Source organism: Solanum pennellii, chromosome 8 (assembly GCF_001406875.1).
Source record: "Solanum pennellii chromosome 8, SPENNV200".
NCBI classification, from domain to species: domain Eukaryota; kingdom Viridiplantae; phylum Streptophyta; class Magnoliopsida; order Solanales; family Solanaceae; genus Solanum; species Solanum pennellii.
Window position 1 is genome coordinate 12,852,918 of NC_028644.1, and position 19,815 is coordinate 12,872,732.

At 33.4% G+C, this 19,815-nt stretch overlaps 1 pseudogene; it reads left to right on the forward strand.

Moving 5' to 3' along the window:
* The first annotated feature begins 7,446 nt into the window (after nt 1-7,446).
* LOC107027492 lies at nt 7,447-8,602 on the forward strand (annotated as a pseudogene).
* Nucleotides 8,603-19,815: the final 11,213 nt, after the last annotated feature.

Sequence of the window (19,815 nt, forward strand, 5' to 3'; positions counted from 1 at the left end):
ATAGTATATGAGAACTCGGCATTCCCAAGAGGACTTAAATTGTTTTCACATTTAAGAAGAAGGGAATAGCTTTCTAAATGAAGCAAGTAGGGAAACTAATATTTCCAAGATAGACTATGTGCTAAGTATTTTTTGAACTAATCTAAAATCATAAAATCAATATGTTTCAAAGACATAAGAGCCAATATATTTTGGGAGTTGTACTGAGCGCCGATATTGGGGAGAGTTCAAACAACTCACTGCCCCTTTAAAACATGTAGCCACCATAAGGTAGAAAAAACTAATGCTTTTTAGATAATCCCTTTTCACAGTAGACTAGCTGATTAATTAGGTAGTTCAGGTCTCATACCTTTAGCCGAGTATAGGATGCGCTGGATGTTAGAACAAAAATACTCAATAAACTGATTTGAAAAAATAAAAATAGAGTGAACTTATGAAATTCCTTGTGTATATTAATCTGCAGAAAGTCTGAATTTTTACAAAGAAAAAACATATACATTAAAACTAAAATAAGAACATGTGCCACTAACTACCATAAAAGGGGGCCACTAACAGCCATAATGAGGCCACTAACTTCAGAAAGTTGAGCAACTAAAGTTGACTAAGTCTAGCTAGAAAATTGGAAGCAACAAATGGAAATAAGTAAAAAACGGTAAAAATAATAATAAGCTGAAAAAATGTCAATTGTCTAACACTCCTCCTTGGCATTTTTGTGGCAAACACCAATTCTTTGCCTCAGATCTTCAAACCTTTCCTTTGGCAATGACTTGGCGAATATGTCAGCTAGCTGATTCTCAGATGAACAATGAACAAGCAACACTTCATTAGATTGTTGGACTTCTCTAATAAAATGAAACTTGATCTTGATATGTTTAGTTCGACCATTAAACACTGGATTTTTTGAGATTGAAACTGCTGAATTGTTGTCACATATGATCTTGGTAGCTTCTGTTTGTTCATGGCCTAAGTCCTTCATCATCTTCCTTAGCCAGATAACTTGATTCACAGCAGATGCAATAGCTATGTACTAAGCTTCTACTGTTTATTGAGCTGTAGTTTCTTGTTTTCTAGAGCTCCAACTAAAACAACTTGTCCCCAAACAGAAAAGATATCCAGATGTGCTTCAGGAATCATCAACTCCACCACCCAATCACTATCAGAGTACCCGATCAGGTTCATAGTTACTTCGGCAGATGTTGGGAAAAAAACTCCAAACTTGCTAGTTCCTTTAATATACCTTAACACCCTTTTAGCAGTTGTGAGGTGTGTGTCTCTAGGAGAATGCATAAACCTAGAGAGCAAACTAACAAGAAAGAGAATGTCAGGCCTGCTTGTTGTTAGAAATAGAAGACTGCCAATTAAGCTTCTATACATACTATTATCCACTTTTTCGGAATCCTCATCCTTGCCAAGCTTCACAGCAGTAGATATTAGAGTGCTCACATGTTTGCAGTCTTGCATTTTGAACCTGTTTAAAATATTCGAAATGTATTTCTGCTGGCATATGAAAATTCCATCACTGGACTGCAACACTTCCATGCCGAGAAAGTACTTCATGACTCCAAGATCAGTCATTTCAAAGATTTTCTCCATTTCATCCTTGAACCTTTGGATTAGTTCAATTTTGCTTCCTGTCACAAGCATGTCATCCACATAAATTGAGACAATTGACTCACCTGCAGCATTGACTTTCACATACAAAGTATCTTCACTTTGACTTCTACTAAAGCCAAGTTGGATGAGATGATTGTCCATCCTCTCATACCATGCCCTTGGGGCTTGTTTAAGGCCATACAAGGACTTTGTTAAGAGATAAACTTGATCCTCTTTTCCAAGAGTTGAGAAACCATCAGGTTGCTCTACATAGATCTCTTCAGCAAGCAAACAATTCAAGAAAGCCGATTTGACATCAAGTTGATGAATCTGCCAGGAACTATGAGATTCAAATGCAAGAATAAGCTTGATTGTGTTATACCTTGCTACAGGAGAAAATATTTCCTGGTAATCCACACTATATTGTTGTGTGTATCCCTTCACCACCAATCTAGCCTTATGTTTGCAAATTTTTCCATCAAGATTGAGTTTTGTCTTGAAAATCCATTTTACACCAATTACCTTGCGATTTCTAGGACTGTCAACAAGCTGCCAGGTTCCATTCTTCTCGATCATGTCTAGTTCTTCTTGCATAACTCTCCTCCATGCCTGGGAGTCTTGTGCTTCAGCATAGCTTGATGGTTCAGATCTAACAAAGTTACACCGCTGATAGACATCTTTTAAGGATCGAGTTCCCCTCACTAGTACATCATCAACTAGTTCATCTTCTGAAAATTGAGGCTGCTCCATTGAAAATGAATCAGAATAAGAGGTCTTCTGATTTTGCCAATCCCAACCAGCTGCTTCATCAAACTTCACTTCTCGGCTGAGAATTAGTTTGTCTGATTTCAAACAGAAAATACTGTAACCTTTGGATGAACTATAGCCCATAAATATGCCTTTATGAGCATTATTATCCAGCTTACTCCTTTTTGTTTCTGGAACTCGATAATAACATATACACCCAAAGATTCTGAGATGGTGTATTGATTGTTTGTTACCACACCAAGATTCATATGGAGTCATGTCCTTCAAGGCCTTAGTAGGCAATCTGTTCAGCAAATATACAGAGGTATTGACTGCCTCAGCCTAAAACTGATTTGGGATCTTTCTTTCGAGCAAAAGACATCTGACCATCTCCATTATTGTCCTGTTCTTCCTTTAAGACACGCCATATTGTTGTGCAGTGTATGGTAATGTCAATTGGCGTTCAATACCTGTGCTATTACAAAACTCCACAAATTGAGAAGAAGTTTATTCTCCTCAATTGTCAGACCTTAAAACCTTAATACTAAGATTACATTGATTTTCTACTAATGCTTTAAATTGTTTCAAAACATCAAAGACTTCACTCTTGAGTTTTATGATTTAAACCCAACACATTCTGGTGTAGTCATCAATAAAGAGGAGAAAGTATTTGTTACCACTCAGCGAATTTGTTTTCATTGGGGCGCAAACATCGGTATGAATGAGCTGAACTTTCTTGTTAGCTCTTCGTACTTGATTTTCTTGAAATGGAAATTTTGTTTGCTTTCCCTGTTGGCAAGTTTCACAAACTTGAGCATTAGAAAGAAATTCAGGCATATTTTCCACTAGATCATTTTTTTCATCTCGGCGATGCTTCTCAGATTGAAGTGACCAAACCTTTTGTGCCATAGGTTTGTACATGTTTGTGAAGTAATAGTGTAAGCCTACTCAGTTATTTTCTCCCAATCAACTGAAAACATTCTGTTGCTCATCTTTACATAAAATAACTCTACTCCATAAGGGTCAGAAATAACACATTCACGATTCTTAAAATGCAGAGAATAATTATTTTCAAGCATTTGTCCAACACTCAACAAATTTTGACTCCTATCAGGTGTGTACAAAACAACAGAAATAGTTTTGATACCTGATATTGTTGAGATAGACACTGTACCTCTGCCTTTGACTTCTACTGCCTCACCGTTTCCCACTTTTACTTTAGATTTGTGAGTATCATCTAGGAATTTGAACAATTCAACATTATTGCACAAGTGATATGTGCAACCACTCTCAAGAAGCCATGAATTAGAGGATTCACTGATTGAAAGTATGAAACTGCAAATAGTTGCTCTTCATGTGCATCGTCAGCTTCTGCTACTTGTGATTGCAAAGCACCAGAGCCTTTGCTCTTGATTTGCAGACCTTGGATACGTGTCCCGTCTGCTTACAGTTTCCACATATAGCATCGACTCTCCACCAACAATGCTTCTCCATATGTGTATTTCTTCTACAATGTTTGCAAGGAGGGAACTTCTGCTTCACATCTCCACTATTGTTTCCTCCATCATGCTTGCCCTTATTCTTTTGGTGGAATTGTTGCTTTGTTTTTTGCTTTTGTACAGAGAAAGCTCCTTCAATGAACTTTTCCCGTCTCATAGTCCTCCTTTGCTCTTGTGCTTGAAGATCACTCATTAGTTCACCTAATGAAAGTTTGCTCAAGTCTTTGGATTCTTCAAGAGAGGAAATCTTAGATTCAAATCTCTCAGGAAGAGTCACAAGAACTTTCTCCACAATTCGTTTATCTGTAAATTCTTCACCAAGAATCCTAATGTTATTAACAATTAAGGATATTCGATCAGCATACTTACTGATAGTTTCATCCTCCTGTATATATCAAGGACTCAAACTCTCTTTTTAGGTTAGACACTTGCATTTGACGTGTTCTATCGCTGCCTTGATATTCTTCTTTCAACCTATCCCAAGCCTCTTTTGCAGTTTTGTAAGCCATGAATCTGTAAAACACAGTATCTGCCACAGCATTCGACATAAGCAACTTGGCTTTAGATTCTATGCCTTCTCTTCGTTGTTAGATTTGATCTGAGCCAAGGTAGGATTTGCTGGTAGAGCAGCAAGTGGTTTATCTTTCGTCACAGTTTCCCAAAGTTCATAGGCTTCAAAAAAAGCTTGCATCTTCACAAACCAGATTTTGTAATTTTCACCGGTGAAAGTGAATGGTGGATTTAAAGGTAGGTTGTTTGATGCCATTTGTGTCGTAGGTTAAAACTTTTTTTGTCCTGTAAGATCAACTAGAGGCTCTGATGCAACTGTTAGAACAAAAATACTCAAGAAACTGATTTGAAAAAATAAAAATAGAGTGAACTTATGAAATTTCTTGTGTATATTAATCTGCAGAAAGTCTGAATTTATACAAAGAAAAAAACATATACATTAAAACTAAAATAAGAACATGTGCCACTAACTACCATAAAAGGGGGCTACTAACATCCATAATGGGGCCACTAACTTCAGAAAGTTGAGCAACTAAAGTTTACTAAGTATAGATAGAAAATAGGAAGAACTAAATTGAAATAAGAAAAAATAGTAAAACTAATAATAAGCTGAAAAACTGCCAATTGTCTAACACTGGCATGCATAAGGTAGATTGTTGTATCTTCATAGTAGCTCTTAAGTGATGGTTGTCAGTTAGAGAAACTCTCACACAGGTTCAATATATTTATATATACATGTCAATTTATTTGTATTTTTACATATATCTCAGAGTTATTTGTATCCTTCTATACATTCAGAACATACAGTATGTTTTCAAACAACTTTTCTTTATATTGAACTTGCTTTTAAATTGCTTTATATTGAAATGAGTTAGTATTATTAAGTCATATTGTTCATGAGTTGAGCAGAGCCAGGGTAAATCTTCCTTCTTACTATTTTCAAGATTAAGTCGTTTTTGCATTCAAACTCACATACTAGTATATTCACTGCACTGATGTCAGTTGGCCTACATCATATTATGATGTAGACGCACATAAGCAGGATTATCATCATGCAATGCTTCGTTGATCTAGCTTCGCACTTGGTCTCAACGTTGAGCCTCCTTGTATTATGGAGCACACACTTATTGTATTTCAGTCTTTCCTTTTTAGGGTGTTGTGGGGTCTGTCCCAACATCAATATCAGTATTTTAAAAGGCTTCATATATAGACAGTAAGGTAGTTATCATTGCGTCTCTCATTTTTTTATTGCTGACATTTTTTTATTAAGACTTAAGTGTCATGTATGACAGCTTATTTACTTAAGTTATTAAATGAGACTATTTCATTGAGTTAAGTCTTCCGCTGAGTTAAGTAAGTCAGGCCAAGGTTCAACTCAAGGCAATCAATGATCACTGAGTGTTGACCACGTCTAGGGTGTATGCTCGGGGCGTGACACACAAGACTTGGATGTGTATACATCGGTCACGTGATGAGGTCATTGCATCATTTCTTTTGGGAGAGTGTCATGTCCCGCCAATTCTCAATACGATTTTGCATTCGAATAGGGTCTGAAGAGTCCAGATTTTTGGAGAGGTTTATAAAAAACTCTAGAAGCCCTTAGATATTTCAAGAAGACTTTGGAGAGTTCTAGAAGAAGGACTAGAAAATTTCTAGGAAATCTTTAAATTCCCTAGAAAGTGTTGATAATTCTTGAAATGGAAAAACGTGTAATTACTTTAGGGACTTTTAAAGTAATTCTAAATTACACTTTATCCCCGAGGTGTTTGCATAAATAGAGGTGCCACTCATTTGTAAGTCATCCACCAAGTTCGAAAAAATCTTCCAAGCAATATAAAGCATTCTTCCAAATCTTTCTAACTCTTTCTTTGCATTCTCTATGCAATCTTGGCATAAAAAGCATACTTGAGCTTACAAGATCGTGAAATATTTTTAAGCAAGTTGTCAAGTGTCGCACGGATCTTTAGTAGGACTCTAAGTCCGTGAAATATGCTCTTAATTTATTTATACTAGTTATTCTTACAGGCACATGTTTTTTTGGTAATTATGTGTGCACTATTGGTAGCCTCGATTAACAATAAAAAGAAGTCCCAATAATGAAATTATTGAATAAATTTGTCACATTGTTTCTAGGAAAAATTTCAGTTATAATTTTTTATTAAAACAACAGATATTAGGTTTTCTTATTCCTGTTTAGATTATATTTGTTATTGTTCTAGTCATAACAAAGTAATGTTTTACAACTAATATGAATTCAAAATATTATCTTTACAATAACCAAAAGAGTGGCCGAGGACCTGACTAATGTTTTACAACTAATATGAATTCAAAATATTATCTTTACAATAACCAAAAGAGTGGCCGAGGACCTGACCTTCAATGTACATAAGATGCTTTATAATCTTTGCAAAAAAAAAGTACCATGGAGGAATTTTATATACTCTTTTTGATAATCTATAGGAACTTTAATTCTATAACTTACAAAAAAAGTTTAGTTTTGTTACACCTAAGTGTAATGTAAGAAATTTGACCCTATTTTTATTGATTTTGTTCTATCTGTATTGTTTTCTTACTTTATGATAATTTTTTATCTTCTACAAGAGCAAGTATGCATCTTAAATTTTCCCTTAAAGGTAGGGAATAAATGGCTGAATTTTCAGTGTGCAAACTTTGAAAACTTGGCTATGCTGGAAGCCTTGTTTCATCTTAACTACATTATTAAAATCTAGCTCTTCTTTTAAGGAGATTTCAAAATATTACTCCTCCACCAAACAGATCATACTCCACTTACTCAAATTTTGTTTTTCTTACTTTTCTTATAAGTTCGTTCTAACAATAACATCTCTTTCATATTTCTTTGTTAGCAACTCTTTAGTTCCATCTACCCACGTGACATGTCTGTGATCACTAAATAAAAGGATATATTAATACATACTACATATCTTTTTGTTTAAGACCATAATATTGAAACGTTTTGTGTTTTATTTCTTAAGCTCCATATCAATTAAAAACTAGAGAGTTTTGTACGTCACACTTAATAGGTTCACTTTCCACATGCATTAGTAACTCAAATCACTCTCTTTCCATACTTTTCATTATGTCATGTTCTAACAACATCTATCTATTGTTTCTTTCATTTCTTCTCATTCATCCACTTGAATTCGTTCCTAGTATCATCCCACTAAGTGGTTCATATACTGATGAATGTGGCAACATTGCCCTAAAATTTCTCTTGGGCTTTGGTTTTGGTTGTGGACATCCTCCATTTTCGATTTTCGATTATTCTGGACTTCTTCAATTTTCAATTACTTCTAGAGTTCTTCAAATTTTCACTACCTCTGGCATTTACACTATATCCTCACTAGACTACTCAACCAACACATTTGTTTTAACTGACTCCTTTATGTCACATGTTCCTCACTGAAGAATTCAGGCAGTTTTACGGGGATCATGATGATTAAACTCCCTTTAGTATTACGTAACAAAACATGTTTATTTTGCAAGGATGTTAAATAACATATGTTGTTTTTAATCCAAAAGAGGACTTGTCTAATATCGGTTCAGGTTCAAATGTGTGCAGTTTTCATTAACTTTTTGCATTGGGTTAGTAATATTCTTAAAGCACCTATTAATTCTTTCCTTGCAAATTGACCAACAAATGCAAGACGGAACTAGATTCCACCATTTTTTCTGTGTTTTACTCTTACCTCTTCTCATCCACCCAAGGATCTTGAATAATGCTTTGAAACATATACCATATCTAGGCAGTCACTCTACAGTGAAGGAACAGATGACTATTTGTTTCCTCCATCTCATGGCAAAAGAAGCAGTCTAAAATCCTCTTTTTATTATCTTTATTACCCATGCTATTCCCCAATCATTAAGTAGCCTCCAGAAAATCATATTCCATCATTGTGATGTCCATATTTCTTGTCTGCCACACTCAGGGTTAACACATCCTTTTTTTCTCCAAGTATTTTTTCTTTCATTGAAATGGGATAAACTCTTTGAAATAGCAATATATATTATTGGAAAGACTATACTGAAATTATATATATATGGTTTCATGTGACTTGTTTGTTGTTTTATGATTTTTATTGCATTTCATATTTTCTTTTCCGTGAAGTGTATCTCATGTTAACATGTTTGTTTCTTGGTTGTTGTAGGCTTTAATTCTGAATTTGTCGATGGTGGTGCTTGTTATTGTTGTTGAAAGTGTTTCAAAAACTATTCAATTGAAGGCTCTCTATTGATATCTTTTGTAAGGTATGTTGTTTTTCTTTTCCTAAACTTTTCTTCTTTAGTGAAGTGTTTTTGAAAATATATCTAGTATTTGTCTCAATTTTGTGTCCATTTGTTTTTCTATAGTATTTAATCTAGTTTTATTGGGCATTTTTTAAGAGGTACTGTTTGTTGCGATCATTTAGTGTGTTTCATCGATTTTTGAACAATGGAGTGAGCATTATAAAGTGTTGAACTATAAATCACTATCAATACTTTGATGTCTTCAACATGGGTAATAAGAAAGTGCGTAACAAAATTTAAATGCTACAAACAAAAAATTATAAAATATTTCACCTTTTTTTCTTAAGTCTTTACATAATCTTATTTTAATATAATTTGATAGATTGTAGGACTTCTCTGACCTTTGTTTATAGTTTTATAAATTAGTTGTGAACCTGCTTTGTATATTCCGCTCATAACCATAAACGTAGAAATTATTTGGTCTCTTACTATTGATGTTTAGAATATAACTGAAAAAAATATTATTTTGACATGTTTATTTGGTCTTTTACTATTATATGTTGGATTTTCTTGAAATGCTAGTCTTTTATCATGTAATTTGGACTATTCCAATTTTTGTAACCTTTTTATTACCATCTTGTGAATATTTATGTGTGTTTCTTGTTTAAGTATTGATTAAATGTTTGTTTCTTGATTTTTTGTTGTAATACTTGTATGCATCTATTGTGTATGAATCTAAGACTCTAAATATGAATATCTAATTAGTACTACTTTTTTGTTGTACTAATGGATTATTATATCTATCTTACATGCATGGAGATAGTTGCGCCTAATAAAAAATGGATGCAACTCATTAAAGATAGACTCGATATAGATGGGTTGAAGATTTTCTTGGATTATGCTTTTACAACATTAGGAGAACCGTAGTTGATACGTTTTCCATTTATTAAATGTGGTAATGCAGCTTTTAGAACACATGTTGTAGTAAGATCACATTTAATATTACATGGGATAATACCAAGTGATACTCTTTGGTATCACCAAGGGAGATGTCAGGTGAAGAACAATGAAAATTTGAAAAATAAATGTTAATGACATTGAAGAAGATGATGGTGAGGATGAAATAGATGGTTCGCTAAGAAATTTGTACCTCGATTCTAATGGAGATAATATGAATAATAGTGGTGATGATTTTTTGGAGGAAGAACCAAATGATGAAGCCAAAAAAATGTATAAGCTAGAGAAAGATCTTGATTTACCATTATATGAAAGTACAAAAGTTTCTAAGCTTTCTACTTTGGTTAAATTGCTTCACCTTAAAAGTATTTGCCATTGGAGTAATGATTCATTTACGATTTTGTTGAAGCTGTTCAAATATTATTTATTGTTTGATTGAACAAACTTGTCGAATTCATATTATGAGGCAAAGAAGGTAATTCCAGATCTTGGGCTTACTTGTAAGAAAATTGATGCCTGTAAGAATGATTGCATGTTATATTGGAAGGATGATAGTTGTCTTCAATCTTCCAAAGTTTGCGGTGCATCTAGATGTAAGGATGGTTAATATAATAGGGGAAAAATTGAAAAAGGAAAAAAGATACCATTCGAGATTTTACATTATTTTTCTTTAAAGCCAAGGCATCAAAGACTATTTATGTGCTCAAAGATATATCCTTTGATATCATGGCATCATGACAAAAGATTTGATGATGGAATAATGAGGCATCAAGCTATTCAACGGCCTGGAAAAAATTTGATGAGCTTCCATATCTTTTGTTGCTGAGCCTCGTAATGTACGACTTGGACTTGCTAGTGATGGTTTCCAACCATTTGGAAGGTCAAAAAATCCATACAACATTTGACTCGTGGTACTTATTACTATAATTTGCCACCTTGGCTTTGCATGAAGCAAGAGAACTTTACTTTGCCAATGCTTATACTTGGCCCTGAGAGTCCTAGTGATGCAATTGATGTCTATATGCAACCTTTGATGCAGGAGTTGAATGAATTATGGGAAATTAGAGTCGAGACATTTGATGGATCAACTAGAAAGATTTTTTCGTTACATGTATCTTTGTTGTGGAACATTAATGACTTTCCATCATATGCAAATTTGTCTGGATAGAGTACAAAAGGAAAATTGGCTTGCCCATGTTTCGATTAAAAAAACACTATACAAGCATAAAAATGCCCAAAAATATCGTTATATAGGTCAAAGCCGCTATCTTTCTCTTAATCACAAATGGATAAATGATAAAGCGTCATTTGATAACACTACTGAGTACACAGTACCTTCTTAAAAATTTACCGGGCGATGATATTCTTGAATAGGTTGCTGATTTAGATGGGTTACCATTAACAGAGGATCCACAGAAGAAGATTACAGTATCACACAAGAAAAGGGGTGCTAACTGGAATAAGAAGAGTCTATTATTTGATCTTCCATATTGGAAAACCTTAATTTTGTGATATAATCTTCATGTAATGCACATTGAAAAAAGAATATATGTGACAATATTTTGGAGACAATCATAGATGTCTCAGAGAAAACAAAAGACACCTTGATATTCGGTTGGATTTACAACAAATGAAAATACGATAAGAATTGCATCCAGAACAAAATGGAGATGAATATGAGTTGCCAGCAGTACCTTACACATTATATTATGACGATAGACAAAAGTTTTTCAAATTTTTAAAGAATCTAAAGGTCCAAGATGGATTTTCCTCAAATATTTCTCAATGTGTATATCTTAAGGATAAAAAAAATAGGATTAAAAAGTCATGATTGTCATATAATTCTACAACATTTACTTCCTCTTAACATGTGTGGTATGCTTTGCATATATTTGTCTGAACCACTTATTGAGTTGTCTATTTTTTCAAAGTTCTTGGAGAAAAATGTTTGAGCCTAGAGGTTTTGGAACAAATAGAAGCTCAAATAACAAAACACATTATGCAAGTAAGAAAAAGTGTTCCATCCTGCATTTTTTGATTTCATGGTGCACTTGTCTATTCATTTACTTGATGAAGCTAAGATGGTCGAACCAATTCAATATCGATGGATGTATCCAACAGGGAGATACCTGCACCTTTTGAAATGTTTTATTGGTAATATGGATCACCATGAAGGTTCTATTGTAGGGGGATATTTAGTTGTTGAATCTATGACTTTATGTCAAGGTATTTAAATACAATAAAGACAGAGTTTAATTGTCCGAAGAGAAAGTATGAAGGTGGTGTAATTGAACCTGAGGGTGGTTTGGCAATATTTTATGAACCTGGAAATATATCAAAGGGTAGCACACCAGAAAAACTTTATTCACACGATATGGAGGACAACATTTTATATTTTAAAGAATTGTGATAAAATTCAACCATTTCTCAAATAAGTTTTTATTTAATCTAATAATGTATTTATACCTTAATTATATGTTTAATTTAAAATAACATGTAAAACTTCAATTCTCTGTTAGGGAATTTTCAAAAATTTATAGTGAGACCTCTCCAAAAAGTTCAGATGTGGAGTGGAATAGAAAATTCATTAGTTGGGTACAAAAAAATGTTGTAAGAAATTAATTTGGTTTTCTTAAATCAAGAATGCAATAAATATTGTTTTCTGAAAATCTATTTGATGTTGTTAGGCTGCAGGATTATAGAAATATGATGATAGTAAGAGAATGGAAGATTTTCTATCTTTATCACGTGGCCCTATGCCATTTGTCACAAGATTCAAAGGTCATATTGTTAATAGATATAGGCTTCATGTGAAAGAGTATGATCAATATTTTAAAACTTAAAATTGTGGAGTGGTTGTAGTAAATGAAATTGGTGAAGAACAAAATCATATGAATTACTATGATGAGTTAACCGAGGTTCTTGAATTGCAATTTGTTGGGAATGTATGTTATTTGATGTGTATGATCAAAAGAGGGGATTTAAAATGGATGAATATGGCTTTGTAAGTGTTGACCTTCGATATATTTGAAAATGAATCAGCAATTTATATTAGCTAGACAAGCATTACAAGTATTTTATGCTATCGTTCATTCCAATAAAGGTTGGAACATAGTGCAAAAGGTTCAACCTCGTGATTCTTTTGATAATTTGAAAAAAATGGATGATGACTTAGAAGATTTAGACAACTCTACACAAGGGAAATTAAAAAGAACTCCTTATGGTTTGGAGCTTTGTCATGTTTTCCTTGACATTATTAATTTATTTATGGTAATTGATTCTTTATAGCATTTATATGAATATTTATTTGATTCACTTGGTCTTTAATGTTACATTTATGTTACTGTATTAGTAATGGTTCATTCTAGGAACCTAAATTACATGTACATGTGTCTCTTTTCTAAATGTGTTTTCAATTCAAATTTATTCTTATGAAAAACTTCCTGACCTCTTTGAACTTTTGTTTTGAAGACTTTTCTCTTATTTTTTTGTATTATCTAGGTTGACATGAACCCCTCAAAAACTTTGAAGTATGAAATTGGAGAAGCTTCGAAAATTCCCAAGCATGAACTCGTTCAACCAGGTGCCTTAGTAAAAGGACTAGGTCCAACTTTGAAATATATGAGCACTATCAGAGCCAATGCTGAATAAAGGACTCCGATTGGCAAAAATATAAGTTACTATTTAACAACTTCCAAGTCGAATAAGCTAGCAGATAATACTTTCCACGTGCATCCTTGTTTAGATAAAAAGAAAGGCAATGCTCCCCTCCATCAAAAAGATGAAATTAATCAATACACATTGACTAGTGATGCAAAGGGCCAAGGACGAATCTTATGGATTAATGCTAAAAAAAGGACTATGATTGGTGAAAATTGAAATACTACAAAAACTTCTAGTCAAAATAAACCAGTAAAGAAAAGTATCCTTGTACCTCCTTATTTTTATCAAATGGAAGACAATGACCCCCTCTTTCTAGACAGGGAAGTGACTTGAGATACACAAAGATGTGATCATTTGCAAAAGAGTTAGTTTGGTTATTCTTTTGATCAAGAAATTCTTCTTAGCTTTCTCTACTTAAACTCCTTAGTATTTTTTTTGTTACTAATTGGAATAAACTTCTTGTTTTGGTTGACTTCCATCAAACTTTTCATGTCCATTTGAATTCAATAGGTCCAAAGAAGTGATTGAAGTGCCTCGAGTTCCCCAAAGAAGTGATACTAAAATTCTATTTTATTTGTGCAACTTCTTTTTCTTAGTTTAATTAAAGTCTCGATTGTCTTTTACTTGCACTTAAATTTGCAGGTCCCTTTAAATCTAGAAAAGAGAAAATTGTTGAAGTGGCTCAAGGTTCCATAAGGGAAATCAAACTAGTAAGTATTTTCTTGTTGATACATGTAAAGCAACAAAAAAAATTATATGACTCGCTTCCCTGCGAAATAGATATGTTAGCATATGGCTAGCATTTTTAGGAACAAGGACATTCGAGACAAGGAAAATATTAGTAGCTATTTATCTCAATAACTCTCCATTATGAATTCCTGCTTCAGCAACATCTTTCTTAGATGTTGTCCATTCCCCTTTCTAAATCACATGTTATTTTTTGTGGGGATTCTCACATTTGCTCTACCTTCTTTGTCTAGTTGACCCTTGATTTGGAACTTTAGATTGGTACCTCTCAATGGTGAAGGAAATTTAGTGATCCACTAGCATAGTATTTTCAATATTCTATCTTACAATGACCAGACCATTGTATACATTAATAATTTCAGAAGTTGACACCTAAAACATAATTATTGGATCATTCTCCAAATTCTTTTGATTATTTGATGCTAATGATCGATTTATGTCAAAGAGCATAATTGAGTTACTTTAAACTTTGCAGGTCCCGTTAGATATTATAAGGCAGAAAAAATGACAGAAGTGTATCGAGATGTTCAGAGAAGTGATACTAGTATATATTACTTTATTTTGTGTAATTCTTTGTTGTTATTAGTTGGCTTGAAGTTTTATTTTATTTTCATATTATAATTTCCAGGTCTATTAAAGTCTAAAAAGTCTTAAAAAGTCATTGAAGTTACGGAAGATGCTACGAGAAATGAAACTAGTATATATTTTCTTCCGTGTGATATTTTCTTTTCTTGATGTTACAAGTAAAATAGCCGAAAAGTTATTTTTCATATGATTATGACATATGATCCTTCATTATTTTTTTTTCACTAGTCCTAACCATATTAACCTCCACTTATTCTTGATTCATCAATTGTGATTTTCTGAATGAAAGTTTCTAAGAATAAAAATTACTGATTTGGGATCTTAAGCTTTCAAAAATTTATTCCACTGCTAGTTACCCTTTCTGTATCACATTTTTGTGGCAACTTCAGGCCTTATCTCATGCGATTCTGCCTATTTTTTCTAGTTGTCAATTGGTTTGGAACTATTGATGGGTAGGAGTCGAAAACCAGATACAATGTTATTTTGCATATTCGGTAACATAGATCTAAAAAGACTAGACCATTGTATACGGCAATAATTTCAATGATTGACACCTAAAACATATTTAGTGGAGTATTCTCCAGATTGTTTTAATGGTTTAGCACTAAAGATCAAATTTCTATCAAAGAGTATAGTTGACTTACTTCAAATTTTGGAGGCCCATGTTAGCATGATAGGACAATCAAGGTGAGGGGAACAAACATTTGTAGAATGTTGTGCGATTAAGACCTCGAGAGAAGTTAAAAGTTATTTTCTATCACAATTGAGTTGTTGGGCCGAACCACACCTCATTTACGAGACACTTGGGTTTGCTAGTTCGTGATCATAATATGTGGTTGCGGGTATATTCATGGATGGATATCGAAGAGCACAAGCTTTAGCACATGTTGGCAACTGTTACAGTAAGAACTAAAACATTACTCTCTTTTATTTTCGTTGACGTGATACCGCTGCTACTGTAAAAACAATATTTTTCCTCTTCTTCTTGTGTTTGTTTAAGAATTTCTATTACCAAAACAAACAAAAATTACCCTCCTCAATATTACTATTCACTCTCTACTTAGTCTCCTATGTGAAATCTGACACCTCACGGCACCCATTTTGTTTGCAGAATAGATGGTCTAGCTCTCACCTATTTTTTATCAGTATAATTGCAAAACATTTATTCACAGTTATGCCCCTAATATCTTCAAATTCATTGCTTTCCATGTGTGATAAATCATTACATTCCATATTTCTACCTAGATTTTATGTTGTATTTGCTTCAATTTCCTTTTTCTGAACAATTTCAAACTTTCTGGGACATCCTTCTAAATAATTTGTACCTCTATCTAGTTAGATATAATATGTTGTAATTCATTTACTCTCGGTGTTGAGGAATTTCTACTACCCTTATTGCACATACACAACAATTTGCATCTTGCAGTTGCGTGTTCAAACTCATCATTCGAGCCTTTGTAAGCAACTTGTTGTAGTTTTCCAACAAGAGAATAAATTTAATTATGGTTTGGTTATATAAATTTAAACCAAGTAAGATATGCTTCCCAAAGACGGGTCTGTATCCCTATGGCTCCTTTACTCCTTGTGGCTAATTACGTACGTTTCACTTTGTCAACTTGTACCTTATGATTTGCTACTAATCAACCATCCCAATTTTTAGAGACGTTTACTTTCTCCAATACCAAAACTAATTTATAGGTGGTATCTGATCTCATATACTGCCATATTACTTCATATACACGGCATGTATTCATGTTACCCAGGGGATGTAGTTATTCTGAAACCCTCCATATAGTAGTTTGTAAACAAAAGCTTCATTCCATTTCATACATCCCTTAACTTTTAGTCCTCAAAAATTATATATGGGAGGCACGCACACCTTATCTTAAATTATCAAAGGCTTCTTTCTATGATATGCAATACCTCCCTATACAAAGTTCTAATGATATTTTTCTCAATTTAAGGAAAAGTTTTTCTGTGATAACATGAATGATCAAGAGAAAATGTTTTGCTATTTATGAGAAAGCTTTGGAACAATTGGAGAGGATCCATGCACAAAAACATGAAATACAAGTCATTACATCGGTTTCTAAAAGATGTTCCAATAGGTGTAGACAAGAGTGATTGGGAATTGATGGTCAAGGAACAATTTTTATATGATAAATTAAAGGTATGATTGCATAGCTATTGATTCAATAATTTTATTTCCAAGTCACATATGACTACTCTTTTGGAATAGTTCTTTTGATTAAATGATTTCATTTGTGATCAAGAGGATGCAAAGTAGTTACAAAAGTTAATTTACGAATAAAAATATAATCATTACACAAGCTTCTAATAAGTTCAACTTGTGTTGTTAATGCACAAATCAACTACAAGAAACACAATCCACAGGTCTAAGTTGTGTATACCTCATCGTATGGGTAACAAGCCTATAAGAGAGAGTAGTCACAAACTAGTAAAATATATCATGAAACCCTACGAGGAAAACTCCCTTTTTTACAAAAGATATTATCGTACTTAATTTTTTTGTTGCTATGGGAGAAAAGATGGTAATCCACCAAAACATAGCAATTATCATGTTTGAGACTCGTAAAAAAGGAAATGAGCTTGTCGAACCCGAAACCAATAAAAAATATGTCTGTTCATTGTTAAATTTCATTTACCATTTTCTCTCTTGATTGATTAAGTGAAATTTTTTAAACATTTTTCTATTTTATAGGCTGAAAATTCAAGAGCTCGTACAATCTGAACCATCTCTTACTAATATTGAGGTAGTGGAACGCTGCTTTGGACCTCAATGCAAAAGTCATGCAGGTGGATTTGGTGGTGGGATAACCACTAAGGAGTTCAAAGGAGGTAGTACTTCTAAGGTTGTGCTACTGGAAGAACTAAAAATAACTCAAAAAGAAATGGAATCACTGCAAAAGTGTATTGATATTCTAGAGAGTAAATATGACTGCCTTCAAAGAATAGTTGTTCATCAGTATCCATCACCTCCACCACGTTAGCAATCTTTTCATTATATATGACATGAATTTAGTGATGTCATTAACAAATGCTCATCTTTGGTTAGGGCTTTGTTAATGCAGTGGTATCTCTTTCTATGATAAGTTGATTTTTAAAGGGTACGCAGTCTTTAGTTATACTACTTCCCAAGATGAACGAGACTACATGCTTATATAATTATGCAAATATCTTTTTTCAATAAGGATGTATTCCAATATTCTGAACTAAGTTCCTTTCCAGCATGTTCACCCTAGTATTTGTATTGCGTATTAAATCTTTATTGTATTATAGTTTTTGAATAATGATCACTAAACTTGTTGGACTTTCTGAATTGTGTAAATGTGAAAGATGGTTATCTCATTTTAGTTTATCTCAAAAATAGGGTTCACAGTCACGTGTATAGAACAACTTGTATCTATAGAAGAAGTGGTCTAAGGTAGATAATACTACTTTCATCGATACATTTCTGACATTGTTGGATGTTTGCTTCATGGTAATCATAATAATTTTTGGTTTGGAGGGATTTATCAATCATAACAAAATAATTTAGTACAAACAAAGCAGTGATGGCCTAACTGCTATATATCATTCTAGCCTATCCATTTTATAACTCACTTTAACATACAAAGCAAGAATAATTTATGTTTATTACACTGTAAAAAAGCCTAGGGATACGAATTCAGATTTCGAAGTACAGGCAACCAGTTTGCCTTTTGCTAGCTGCGAATATGAATATGCTCGTCCTGCACTCTTTTTGCAATATCACTTATCTCAGCCCACTCTATTCTCTGGTAAAAAATAACCTTGTGAAATCCCAACCAGTAGCACAGTCTACTCCTTAAAAGTCTGATAAAAATTCTCCCCTATTTTACTAAAACACAACATCATGTGGCACTTTTATACCAATTTTTCAATCATGTCTACTTTTGCTAGTCTTCTTTGGACATCCAGCCACATAATAAACTTTAACCTAGGGTGAACCATGTTGCAAGGTAGTACTCTTCTACTCAAGTCAGGGAAATATGGTCATGAGATAGGTATATATACATCTTCTAAGTAAAGAACTTGCCTCCTCTCTTTATCGTTGCAAACTCAGCCATCAAAGCACCCTAACTAGTTTGTACTTGTTATAATACATCTCCACACCCCAATATATTCCTCACTATCCATGATGATACAGATTTAGGTATTAGGACAGTTTCAGTAACCCTTCTTTTCATAAAATAATTGTGTACCCATCATATCCATAGACAATCCTTTCTAGCTACATTTGGCAATTGCTAATTTAGTATTGCATAGCTATATTTAGTTCAATGATATTGAATAACGTGCAGCATGTGGTTGGCTTATTGTTTCCCATGACATGAATGCTCTTCTGGACATTGTTATTGTCCGTGTCCATTAATAACGGATCAGATTTAGTAGTGTCTTCTCTTTAGGACTCTATTATAAATTTCTCCTTATATATAGGTTATAGAAAAGTCTTACCTTTTCTTAGTTTTCTGTTTGTTGTAGAAGTTGTATACAATTTATATATGCTTAGTTTATAATCAATAAAATGCATCGTTCCTTTAATTCTACTTGCAACTTTACTTTATATGGTATCAAGAGCCAATTAACTCTCACCAATAAATTATGTCAAGAAACCCTACCACCCTTTCCATAAAAATGGCCCGAAACATCATTGTAACAAACTCCAATGCCAGTACAACAATTGTATAGTTTAATGATATTACCCAGTTACCGATAAAATTAACTAGAACCATAATTTTTCCCTTTGGAAAGCACAATTGGCAATGCTTATGCGTGGTCACAACCTTTTTGGCCATTCAACGGTTTTCTCCAAGCCCGTGTTCGTACAATGGCTCAAAATAATCAGGACATCGAAAATCCTGCATATTTCATGTATCGCCAAGATCAAGTGATTTTAAACACCATCTTGGCCTTAGTTGATCCAAATCTTGCTGCTACGATTGTCGCAACATTCACTTCCCATGCTTCGTAGGATTCTTGCACACTTCTTATGAAAACAAATAACAAATATGGATCTTTAGTTTGCGAGATCTTCTGGCTTGTCTCGCAAAAGAAACCCTTCCTATCACTCATTATCTACACCAGATTTAATCTCTCTTTGATTAACTTTCCACTGCTGGAGCTTCTTTGTATAATGAGGAAGTGATTGTCAAAATACTTACTGGACTTGGACCTGAATTCCGTGAAATATCAGTTGTTATCCGTGCAAGAGATTCTACTATTTCTT